The sequence below is a fragment of the Desmodus rotundus genome, chromosome 4, assembly GCF_022682495.2.
Source record: "Desmodus rotundus isolate HL8 chromosome 4, HLdesRot8A.1, whole genome shotgun sequence".
Taxonomy (NCBI): domain Eukaryota; kingdom Metazoa; phylum Chordata; class Mammalia; order Chiroptera; family Phyllostomidae; genus Desmodus; species Desmodus rotundus.
The window spans coordinates 83,216,412-83,228,983 of NC_071390.1; the positions used below are offsets into that span (position 1 = coordinate 83,216,412).

Sequence of the window (12,572 nt, forward strand, 5' to 3'; positions counted from 1 at the left end):
ACTCACCACTCTCATAATTAAAAACCTATTAGTTGACTGAACATTTCTTCTAAAAATGTTGCCCATTTTTTTGAATAAGCTGCAAATCTGGATTTCATTCCTATTCAGTGGATTACAGTGATTGCATAGTAGTGATAAAGATTGATTAGAATCTAGTTAGTAATTTTATTGTTTCAGCAATTATATACTTATGCTAGGTATTTGTAAAACATGCATTTCCATAAATGATTATTTTGATAACTGTCTCCACTGATCTAAATTAAGTGTTAGAAATTTTAGGTGACACTTCTCCCAGCAGTACTGCGTTTTCTAATTATCCTCCAGCAGACAGATTGGCTGAAGGGGTGGCAAAGAACACTGAAGATGTCATAAACAGATTATAGGAGGCTGCAATAACTCACACCTTTTTTTACATGTCTAACACTACATTCCAAGTTCAGTAAGAGAAGTCATCTTGCTGAATCAAAAATGGATGTGAAGAGGGTGACTGAAATTTGTTTTACCCAACAAATGAATCCCTGAAAAATCTCCAGAAAATCCTGGCATTAGATAAGAAAATATTTTTCTTTGTTATGGGAATAGGGGTAATAATATATTATGACCATCATTTCCAAGCAAAGCAAGCCAAGGTCACTGCAACCTTCCTGCATAGCTGCCTAAGAGAGAAGGCAGAACACAGGTGCATCCCCTCCTTAAAACCTCTTTGGTTTGCTTCCTTTTGTATCAAAAGAATTGGCTTTCACCAAGGGAGAGGTTGTAATTATATTTCACCATGAAAGGAGGTTGTAATTAGATTTCTCAGCAGGTCTACAAGTTCTGTCCTTGGAAAAACAAGGAAAAGGACCTGAAAATGTTTTCCACTAGCGGGAAAGAGAGCCCAGGCAAGCTGGCACAGATTGGTCTGAAAGGCACTAGCAGAAAGGGCTATGCATGTGTCAGTCGCCCCTGATCTCTGGTAGAGCAACACCAGCTCTGGCCTCCAAGACCGAGAGCCAGGCCCTGCTAGTGGGAGGTGGAAAGCAGTGCATGTAATAGCAAATAGTGCTAGGACTATGCAAATATTGCAAATATTGTATTTGGTAGGAAACATAGGACATTTCTCTAAGTGAAACCCTCTGACTCTTGGTCCTAAATGTCTATCTCCTAGAGAAAGGGAGGACACTTAAAGCTTGACACACCCTAGAACATCATCCTTCATCTAGATTTAGGAATGAATTTGCACAAACAACTAGAATAGACTTTGGGTGCTCTGGTCCATTTTGAATTCTTATCTGTACTTGGTGCCTTTTCAGTTTCAATAATATTTTCTAGAAGTTTAAATTAGAATAAAATTAGGTCAGAGTAGATATTTGTATTTGATTTCTTTTCAGTTCATATAGTCTTTTAACATTAATAGAATTAATTTACACCATTAATTTAAATTTACATTTACAATGGTAAATATTATTTTTGAAGTCTGCATGTTGCTATGCCACTTAAATCTACTTACCCTAACCATCTGTCTCTACTGAGCACTTCTTGTCCCACTATACATACCTCTTCTATCTGTTTTTTAAAAAAAGTTTGTCTCTAGTAAATTTTTAAAAAACAGTCCTCACTCAAAGACATGTTTTTGATGATTTTAGGGAGAGAGCAAAGGGATAGAGGAAGAAAGAGAGAGAGAGAGAAAACATCTATGTGAGAAACATCAATCAGTTGCCTCCCAAAAGTGCCCTACCAGGGATCAAACCCTCAGCCTTTTGGTGTATGGATTGATGCTCCAAGCAGCTTAGCCATCTGACCAGGACCCTTTTCTCTCTTTTTATCTCCCTTCTCTTTCCTTTTCTCTTAAGCATTTCACAAGCTGTCTGACCACCACTGAACTTGAGTGTAAACATGGTCATCCCTACCTCTAAAAGGAGGGCCAGGCTTGGAGTTTATTCTTTTCAATCTCTTGTAATGGTTATAGCAACAACTTCTTGGAAATTTTAGTGCTGGTAGTTATTGCTTCAAGTCTTTGTAATTGAATTTTTCTCATTTTTCCTGAGTTCCTCCCCAGTCGTTGGCTCCTTGGTTGACAGCCTCAGCCAAACTTACAAGTCCTCCTCCTTTCCTTCTGGACCAATGAAACCTGCTTTAGCATTTTTGGTTTTCAAAGCAGACAGTTGCTGCTTCATCTGTTCATCTGACCTGGTCTCAGGCCTTTGGCCTGAGAAAGACATACCATATACTTTAGAAGAAGGAGAGGTTTATATTGACTGTTTCTCTGTTACTCTTCTTTTCTTCTTATTGGCATATCAATTCCTGAGGTACGTACCTCCACACTTCCAAATAAGAACAGGTATCTTCTGTTGAATTTGTTTATATCAGAGGAAGCCTGCAGGCTGCTATTTTTAGTAATTATTATAACTATGAAAAAATTTCCTTTCAGAAAAATGCAGTAAACAAAATGATTATTACAGGTACTTAATAGTCAGACTTAGAGAGAATATTCTTCTTCACCCTATCTTTACATGATAACCGGAGCCTTCGTTATCAGAGAGCAAATCCTTTAGTCATATTTTGGCTAACATATACGTGTTGTTACCTGATCCTGAGTTAACAGTGATGCTTTAGGGTTTTTAAAGTATTAATGAGTCTCTTGGGAGAGCTTTATAGCTTGGGGTTAAAGTTATCTGAAGGATTAAAAAAGATGCTCTTCTATTTCGAGTTCTCTGCTGAGTCACCATCATCTGACATCAAGCTGTTCAGTCCTATGAGTGTATGTAATATACTCAGACTCAAAAGGTACAGACTTTTCTGGAGCTCTGACCTTCAACGCCTGTCATTCTTTCTAACTGAACCCACCATCATGTGCATCTGAGCTAGGAATAGACATGGTTCATGCCTATCAGAACTTTGACTCTGACCAGAATTCAGCAGAGATGTGAAAGATACACATTAAACAGGAATCAAGCAGAGGACAAATACCTTTAGTCTCAGGTCAGAGGACCTTATGGGGAGTTGCTTGGGATTTGCCTGTCCCACTGCCGTGCCCCTTGCTCAGAGGAGCTGGCCTTCTCCCTGTTTGTGGAATAGGCCACAATCCCTCCTGCTGCAGGGTCTTTGTGCCAAACATCCACTTGCCCCAACTACTACCACCCAACACACATGCACCCCACAGACTTAACCTCTATTTAACCTTTGGATCAAGGAAAGCCATCATTGACCTTGAACAGCGGTCAGGCATCTCACATACTTTCTTAGAACAGAGGTTTTGCCTTCTTTGCCTTCATAACACTTATTTCAGTGTATAAGCATATATAATACACATAGAATATTATTTGAAATTTTTACCCCCTAACATTATGCTATAAAAAAGAGGATTTGACATATAGTCCAGTAATTCTGAGGTCTGTCATATTCAAGGCCATTTTCTCAATTATTTAATTTTGAACAACAAAGTGCCATTTCAAGAAAAGAGCCTAAGATGATCTCACACAATGCTTATTTTTGTTTTTAAGTTCATCTTGACAATGAAAAAGAAGATAAAGATATTAAAAGCAAATTTAGTAATTATTCTTGAGGTATGACTTCATTGCAAATGCTGGAGTTGAACAATTTTAGAAAGCCACAATTCACAGATTAAAGTGGTTTCAGACAAGCCCTTTAAAGAGCATTGGTAAAAGCAATATAGTAAGTAATTAACAAGTAGAGATCGTCACCACAGAATGCGAACTCCTGCCTGGGATCGAGTGCGCAGCGTCAGCAGATTTCTCAGAAGGGTGCTGTACACAGCGTTCTGGGGACTGAGGGCGCCCTCTGCATTAGATCAGTACAGAGCGGATGCAGTGAACACAGACAGTGAAGTTAAAGACGCATACAGAAAGTTTTAATAAAATTGTTTCATGAAATACGGGGATGGAAGAAGTCACTTTTATAAGTAAAAAATATGTAAAATAAAATGAGATTTTGAAATATGTATGTGTAACAACAGAGTAAATATCTTAAGTATATATTATAATCTATTATCCACACGTACATTTAGGTTGACTAAAGACTTCGGCTGAGAATTTCTCATTACAAACATAAAGATAGCTTTATAACGAGGTCACCTTATGTTAGAGCGTATGCACTTTTTATTAACGCGATGGTGTGATTAATGACTTTCTCCCTAACTACATGGGATGCTCCACGAGAGCACAGCCCCTCTCTATCTCTGCTCCATTTAGTGTCTCTAGCATTTTGCATGAGATAGCATATTGAATACATTAGTTGTTTGACACATAAGATTAAAATACTACTTGTTTACATAATTGCACGACCTGGAAAACACTGGAGAAACTAAAACAGAAATTTTAATAGTAAAAAAAAAACATTTTAATGAAAGACAAGATGTGTTAATACCTTTTGCCCTAGTGTTAATCAAGATGAGAAGAATCTTCTTTATTCATTATAAATGTAAAAAGCCTTAGTTCTTTTCATTTCTTTTTTTCTGTTTAGGAAATCAGCAGTTCATGTTATACAATAATGCGTCATTCATTGCTGGGAGATGCCAAGTCGAAAAAAAGCCATTCTTATTAGAGGTAGACTTTATCATGAAAAATATTAAAAGAAATGCTACTTATTGAGCACTTACAGTCATTAGTTCAGTTAATCGTACAATCTTATGCATTTGCTGTTATCTCTATTTAACGGTGAGGGGAACTGAAGCTTGTCTAGCTTACCAACCAACCATTACCACTGGTCAGAGGTGTAATAAAAGCCTTACATTCAGTATCTCATTCAATTCCCAAGACTATTTTATGACTATTATCGTCTCTATTTTACATATTAGAAGATGGAGGCAAAGGGTGGATAAGATTAAAAAAAAAAAACCTAGAAAGTTTGAGTGCTAGGATTGGAGCCCAGGCCGCCTGCCCCAGAATCCCCCTCGATAACCACTACACTATCTATTCCACATCATGGGGTTGGGAGGAGACAACGGGCACTTGCAAAACAGATTTATTTTGGGTGTGAAGTATGTGCCACGAAGTGAGGTCATTTCTACTTTTTTTTCCCTTGCTTTCCCAGTTGTTTTTCCCTGCACTGCACAATAAGCTGGTCACCATTTTAGTAGTTTCCTTGTTCATTTTCTTAACATCTATTCATTGAATCTTTAAAGAAAACATTTAGTTACTGCAATTGGTATACGTAAGTTGGTTGCATAATAGGAAGGAAACAAGCCAGGACTAAAGATTTCATTTCTAAAGAAGGATTTTAAAGCAGATTAGGAGTTACTTCACAGAGTGAGTCAAGAAACTCGAGTCTCTCTATACCCTTTCATTGCTGTGACGACGGGCTGCTCCTGCTACATGTAGCCAGAAAAAGCAGCTGACATTTCAATGACAGGAACATAGGGGAGAGGTCTGCAAAAACAAAAAAACAAAAAACAAATCCTCTCATTTGAATTTCAGTTAGAGAGGAAAAATACGCCCTGGAGCAAGTCAAAACCCCTATTCTTTCCTTTAGAAAATATAAGAAAGGAGAACTGCTGGGGGCCTTCTCCCCTGTCCAAGTAGTCCCATGAAAGAGAATTGACTGCAAAGCAGCATTTCTTCTCATTTTCCTCAATGACAATCTGAAACAGAAAGCGCTCTGGTTTCATTTGACTTGGCAACTAATTGATGAAGCATACTCACAGTAATGAATACTTTCTGGTGAGGCTCCCGGGGGAATACGGTAGTGCCAGATTTATTTTTTCAGTTCTTTGAATAACAAAAGATAATTAATTTAAAGAATGTTCCCTTCCTAATCCCCAATTTTACTACCAAAAAAATCATTCTGAGTGCATAACCAAATGTTTTCTCACTGTGTGTTTAGTACTCTACCAGGTGCTATACTTAGCATTAAAGAAAAGCAAACTCATTTAATTTCTAAAACAACCCCATTTGTGGGTAATATTATCATTATTTGCTTAAGAAATGGGTGAACTGAGTCCTGGAGGGGTGAAGTAAGGGCCCTAGCTCACACAATCTGTAAGAGGCAGGGTCAGGATTCAAATCCAAGCGTGTGAGACTCCGAAACCCAGGCTCTGTCCACTCTGCTGCACTGACTCTGAGGCAGAGACCTGGTGTTGACATTTTATTATACAGCAAAGTTGTGAGTATAAGGAGGAAACCCCCGAGGGAAAACCTGGAGTACATTCCCTTCTACAGACTTCCAATCAGGACGTATAGGTGGCTGGTGCTTTAGCATCAGCTACGATCAATTGATTGCTTCGTATACCACGCATAGCTGTGTTTTGCACTAAATTTTCACAACATCTCTCTGCAGCAGCAGCTAATTTTATGTTTCCCATTTCCAAGAAATGGGGAAACTGAGGCTCAAAGAGTCATTTTCCAGAGTTTGTGAAGCCCAGATCCGCACGCTTCCAGAGTGCACAATCTTATTCACTTTATTGCACCATTTTCCTACAGGCACTCTGTTCTCCAGAATTCTGCGTACCTTTTGATGCCCAGAGCAAAAGCCACACTAGCCCCAGGCGGACCACCTCTGCAGGCTCAGCTCTTGGTGTAAGATGCCCTACAGGCCCTGCATGAACCAGACCCCGCGCTAGCTGGGCATCTCTTGAGCAGCCAGGCCTACTGGAGAAGTTCCCCTGGGTTTAGGGGACTCCCTTCTCCTTCACTAAAGGTTGTTGCAGAACGATGTGTGAAGGAAAAGGGCACCTGAAGTTCTTTAACAACAGTTGTTTATGTCCTTGGTGGAAAAGATCAACAACATGCTCTGGACGTCCTGCTGCCCTTCACTAAAACAGCAGTGTTTGCGTCCTCTTAAAAATCAACTGAATAAAAATAACAGGCAGTCAAGAGGAGAATAAAATGAATGTTTGGAGTTGTCCAGATACATCACTATTCATTTTATTTTGTCATCACCTTTCATTATCTTTACTTAGTTGTTAGGTGAAACTGCGCAGGAGAACTATTGGGATTAAATCCCAAAGGACCTGGAAGAGAAGCCCGTGCTCTAATTGCTAAATGGCTGCACAGAATTTCCTGAAAGGAAAAAGGCAAGATTTATTAAGAACACGTACATATTCTTTTCCAAAATGTGGAAAGCAGTATTAGTTGATTGGATGATAAGCAGCTGACACAGATGGCTTGGCTTTGCTAGGTCTTGTTGACTGAACAGAAATATGTACTTAAATCTTTCCTAAGATGGGTGTCTTATTTTTGTAAATAGTCATAGTTAACAATGGTCACAGCCCTCAAGGTTTAGCTGAATTAGCTGTGAACTGGAAAAGACTGGCATCTGTGAGAAAGGGGCAATTTTTTAAAAAAGATTTCTGCTGAGTGGGACCGAGTGAGCATTTCTATTCAGTGTACTTAGGCCCTGGGCCAGACGAGAGCTCAGATACAGTGCCAAGGTGACACATTTAACCTCCTGGCAGATCAAAGGCTGTATAAGAAAGATACTGTTTCTGCGGTACCTCTTGGTTATAGTATCGAGCTGCAGTAGAAAGCATGGTTTCTCCCGCACGGTGACCTCCAATACCTGGAGGGGTGAATAGGCATGACTTGCATTATTTATTTTATTGTATTTTAGAAGATAGAGCTACAAATGATAGTACCTTACAGTATGAGTTATCATAATCTCTTTAACTCTTCGAGTGCCCTCGCTCTTTTTCCCCTTCTTGAGTAAGACATCGTTAGGAATTAGAAATTTTACATATGTGTATGAATATCTTAAAAATGGTAGGAGATAAGAGACTCCTTTTATAAAGAGACTTTATAGAACTATAAAAAGGAACCAGTAAAAGAATAGTCACAATAACTAAAGAATAATCAAAGAAGAATATAGTATCGGAGATTTTTCTACCTTTTGTAAAAGCAAAATGTTTCATTTCTATGTTGCTGTTATGTACAGACTGGGAGAATGGTGGTGACTGAATAGCTTCACATGATTTAGGCATAGAAAACACACAAATGACCTTGACTTGAAAGTTTTTTAAAACTACTTTCATTATGATTTGTTTAATGTAATCAGTAAAGTATTTCTTCAAAATGTAGTTCCGGATTTAGACTTAACCAAGATCTGAATGCAGTTGTAGCTGACATTAGTTCTACATTTGTGTTCTTTCTCTACACTGAACCCATCATTTACTAGTAAGTATTATTTAGTTCTGAAGGAGAAAAGGAAACATGAATATAAGAGTTAACATTCCCTGTTAAGTAACTTTTCTATAAATCATACAAAAGGATTTAAAAGAAATAAATGAATGGCTTTGTACCAGACAAAAATCTTAGGTATCTTCATCGGATCATGCACATCAGTTAAGCAAATGCAATTAGATGATACAGTAAACTTATTAAAACTTACCTTCTGGTAGGTGGCTGGACCCAGAGCCTTGGCAAAAAATGGAAGTTGAATCCCCTCTTTGCACACAGTCAGGGAATAAAAGTTCGATAAATGCCAATGCTCTTTAAATCTCTTCCCTCGTTAGCTTTGCTTCTTTGCCCAGAAACATTCGAGCCTATTGGAGTTGAAATTCTGCTGCTCTGTCACCTAGTCAGGGTCTGAGGTGACAGACCAGTTCGGAAGTTGGCACTGGGGCGTTTTTCAGACTGTCATCGTTTTTGTTGCAGATTCCTGCAGTTCTCTGGCAGGCTGGCCTCTCGCCGAGAGGGCGCGATGAGCTTTGCGAGCAGTGCAGACCAACAGGGAAAGAGTTAACAGTCTTCCCCTCAAGCTCTTGTTCTCGGGAAGCTCATAACTTGGCCAGAATATGAGCGCTTGGCTCCTCATGCACTTTTTCCCCTAAACAACTCTAAAAGGTTTTATAAGCCAGATCCCTTTTTAGGGGATTTTTATTTTAAGACTTTGAAAAAAAAAAAAAAAAACCTACATGCAGTTCTTTCTTCCTAAAGGAAATTGGGAGGTGGGAGAAAAGGAAGGGGAGAAGAATTGTAGTGGATGAATTTTCACATTGCTTAATTGGAAACTGTTCTCACAAAGACAGTCTGAATTTTAATAATAGCAGGGTCCTTCAGATACTTAACCTTTCTGTAAATGACCTTCAGAAATGTACGTATGTATGAAGCATCACTCCTTCAAATTACAGGTCACTGTATCTGATTCTCAAATATTGCAATTCACAGACTGTTTTCCCCCCAACACAACCTCCTACTGTAACCCCCTGTATAGTGATTGGTCTGCAAGAAGGAGTTTGTCCATGAAATAGGCTGGAGGCACGCACTTATTTTTGACTTGCCATTCTGGTGATTTATATATGTGTCTGATCTCTTCTGCTACTTCTACGTTTACTGCACATTTATTATGCTTCATACACCACATTAACACTTTTTATGCATTATTTTAGTTGGTCCTTACAAGTCTACATGAGCTGAGGGAACTACAATCCCATGTGAGGGAAATATAGTGTAGTGGTAAAGTCCACACACTTTGAGGCCAGGCAGCTAGGGTTTGCACCCCGACTAGGGTTTAACCACTTCCTAACTGTATGACCTTGGACAAGTTATATAACCTTCCTAAGCTTCAGCAGCAGTATCTATAACATGTAGAATACGAGCATGGGGACAATAATAGCATCTATCTCAGGTGGTTGTTCTGAGTTTTACGGAAAATTCAGTGCATAGAATACCTCCTGCCATCCAGCAGACACACATGTTAGCTATTGGGATTTGCATGAGGTAACTGAAGCTTGGTAACACTGAGTAATTTTCCCAGGGTCTCTAGCTGGTTAGCTGTAGAGTGGGATTTCAGTCCCGCTACCTTGGCAATGGCTATGTTGTGGTATTCAACCTTTATGCTATAATATCTCTTTTTGAGTAAGCTGTGAGCTCACTGAGGGTAGAAACCTGACCCCTCTGTATTCTCCATGTGCCTAGCACAGTGCTTTGCATATTGTAAATGTTCCATCACCATGAGATGAATGGTTCTAATGTAATTTAATTTAGATTTTCTAAATTTATGCCAATGTCAGTCCAAAAGCAAACCAATAAAAACAAAAATAAATAAAACTCCATCTCTAGTTCTGGGGAAATCTGCCCTCGGACAATTGTCTGCAAGGAATACATTATATGCATTGGCCCTGTGTGTTTTTCACAACACCATGAGAGAAAGGTAACAGGAATTACTTCTCTTTTGCAGTTGGGGAAATTTGGGAGCAGAGGAAACTGGGCAACTTGCCTAGGAGCAGAAAACAAGTCATGGCGCAGCTGGGAATCATCTCAGGTCTTTAGAATCAGGATGACTTGTTTCAAACTGCCTTTCCAAGCACAGGATGAAATGACGTGATGTCCTTTTGCCTCAGACAATGGGATGTTTTTCCTCAGCCAAGGTCTAGGGTGTGGACAGCCTCCTCAGAGAAAAGATCAAAGGGGTAGGCTGTGATCCACGGTGCTTCTCCTGGGCCTCCGTGCACACGTGGGTCTGAGCAGTGGGGAGCACAGGTGCCGTTTCTCCACCAGCTGCTGAGGGCCCCGGGGGTGGCGGGGCTACTGCAGGCTAAGCAGGACATGCATTTCTCCAGATTTGTCCAGTTAGCTAAGGGAAATGTCCTCTGGGACCCCAAATGTTAACTTCTTATTCTAACACCATTCCCCGTCTACTTAAAATAATTTTATGAGATTTATCTCAGGTGATTACATTGATTCAATGAGGGTGTAGAGAAAGTTTTAGCTGCAGGGTGATGGAAAAAAGATTTGACCACCAAAAATATTTTTTCTTAATATTGAAGTTGGTATTTTATGTTTCTATAAAATGATCAAAATGAAATTTCTTATAGAAATCTATGTTAGCATAAAAATAATTTGTTTAAAGTAAACTGGACTTATTTCTTAAGTATAAATATGTACCCAGAGGGTTCATTTGCAGGTAGCAACGCTTGAGAATTTTGACTCTTATAGTGGATGTTTTCTCTAGGACTTATTAATCTACATGAGTAAAATGATCCACTGTATTTCTTTTTTTTTCTGTATTATAAATAGAAAGTAGAGGATTTTTGAAAAAAATAAAAGGACCTTGAATCCACAATGTCTTTTACATGTGGCTTTATTTTGGGAATGTTTGTGGGCAAATATCCAAACTCTTATTGTTTCTGAAGCTGCCATTTATAAAATACAGCTCATGAAGCTGAGGACAGTAAACCTACAGCAATGCCCACTTAACAGATGGAGCTGTAGCTCAGATTTAGAAGCTCATCCAGTGTCTAAATGTGATGGGGGAACTTTGACTGATAAAGAGCTTATCGCATCACTGAATATGAACTGACCTACATAACATGGGCACTGGGGGGAAGGGTTTAACAAAAGCCAGTGTCAAAGCTTAAGTGCTTTTTAACCTTCTAAGTGCTAGGTGTCCCTTTGAGAATTTGATGAAAGCTGTGGACAAGCTCTTAAAGTCCATCTATGAACTCTTGCCCTTGGTTCCGTAAACCCGAACTTCAGATTCAAATGAAGGTTTAGAGAACTTATAAATCAATCCTCAAGCATTGCATGAGCCTTTTTAAATACATAGCACAAGTTTCTGGGTGATATGGAAGTAATATCATCGTTCCTGCCTATTAGGAGTCTAAGGGACACGACATACACTCGTTGTCAGGAGTGGGCATGGTTCCCCTGGAAGTGGAAGTGAGTGCGGATGAAGGAAAGCTGCCTGAAAATAGTGTCGGTTGTTATCTTGGCCAGGACCTGGCAGGAGGGCCTTCTTCCTCACTTACACCATGTGTTAGTTTGCCAGGGCTACCATAACGAAATACCACACACTCGGTGACTCACATAACGAATTTATTTTCTAATAATAATTCTAGAGTCTAGAAGTCAAAGATCAAGTAGCTAGCTGGGCTGGTTCCTTTTGAGAGCACACTCCTCAGCTTGCAGATGGCTGTCTACTCAAACTGTGTCTTCACATGGCCTTTTCTCTGGGCTCATGCACCTCTGGCGTCTCTTCCTCTTCCTATTAGAACACAAATCCTAATGGATTAGGGCTCCATCCTATGACCTAATTTAACCTTAATTATGTTTTCAAAGGTTCTGTCTTCAAATTCAGTCACAATGGGAGTTAAGACTTTGACATACAGACTTTGCGGGGGGACACAGTTCAGGTCATAACACGTGTAGGATCCTCCTCCTTGGTTACACCATGTGTTTGTTGCTAGGGCTACCATACCAAAATACCACCGGTTGGATGCAACAGGAGTTTTTCTCACATTTCTGGAGGTTAAAAGTCCAACATCAAGATGTTGGCAGAGCTGGTTTCTTCTGAGGCCTCTCTCTTTGGTTTGCAAATGACTGTCTTCTCCATGTCTTCACATGGTCTTTCTTCAGTGAGGGTCTGTGTCCAAAGCTCTTCTGAGAACATTAGTTACATGTGATGACTTCATTTTACCTTAATTACTTTAAAGGTCTTATCTTCAAATATAGTCATATTCTGAGATACTGAGGGTTAGGTCTTTAACATGTGAATTTTGGGGGAACACAATTCAGCCCATTACAGGAGTAACTCTTTCCTTTCCTGAAAGGATAAGAAACATTTGTAGCCATACAAAATTTTGGAAGTCTGATGGCCTTTACTTCATTCTGTCTTTCCCCTTTTCAGTCCAGCGTAGAGTG

At 39.4% G+C, this 12,572-nt stretch overlaps 1 protein-coding gene and 1 pseudogene across 1 annotated transcript in view; one reads left to right on the plus strand and one right to left on the minus strand.

Moving 5' to 3' along the window:
* The window catches only part of SPARCL1 (SPARC like 1), a 48,604-nt gene extending 39,871 nt beyond the window's left edge, over positions 1-8,733 (minus strand). The window contains exon 1 of the mRNA XM_024574949.4: positions 8,320-8,733. The gene's annotated coding sequence lies outside the window, so the exon portion shown is untranslated. The remainder of the gene's footprint in view (positions 1-8,319) is intronic.
* Positions 1-12,572, plus strand: part of LOC112317714 (dihydroxyacetone phosphate acyltransferase pseudogene) — a 49,145-nt pseudogene that overhangs the window by 16,319 nt on the left and 20,254 nt on the right.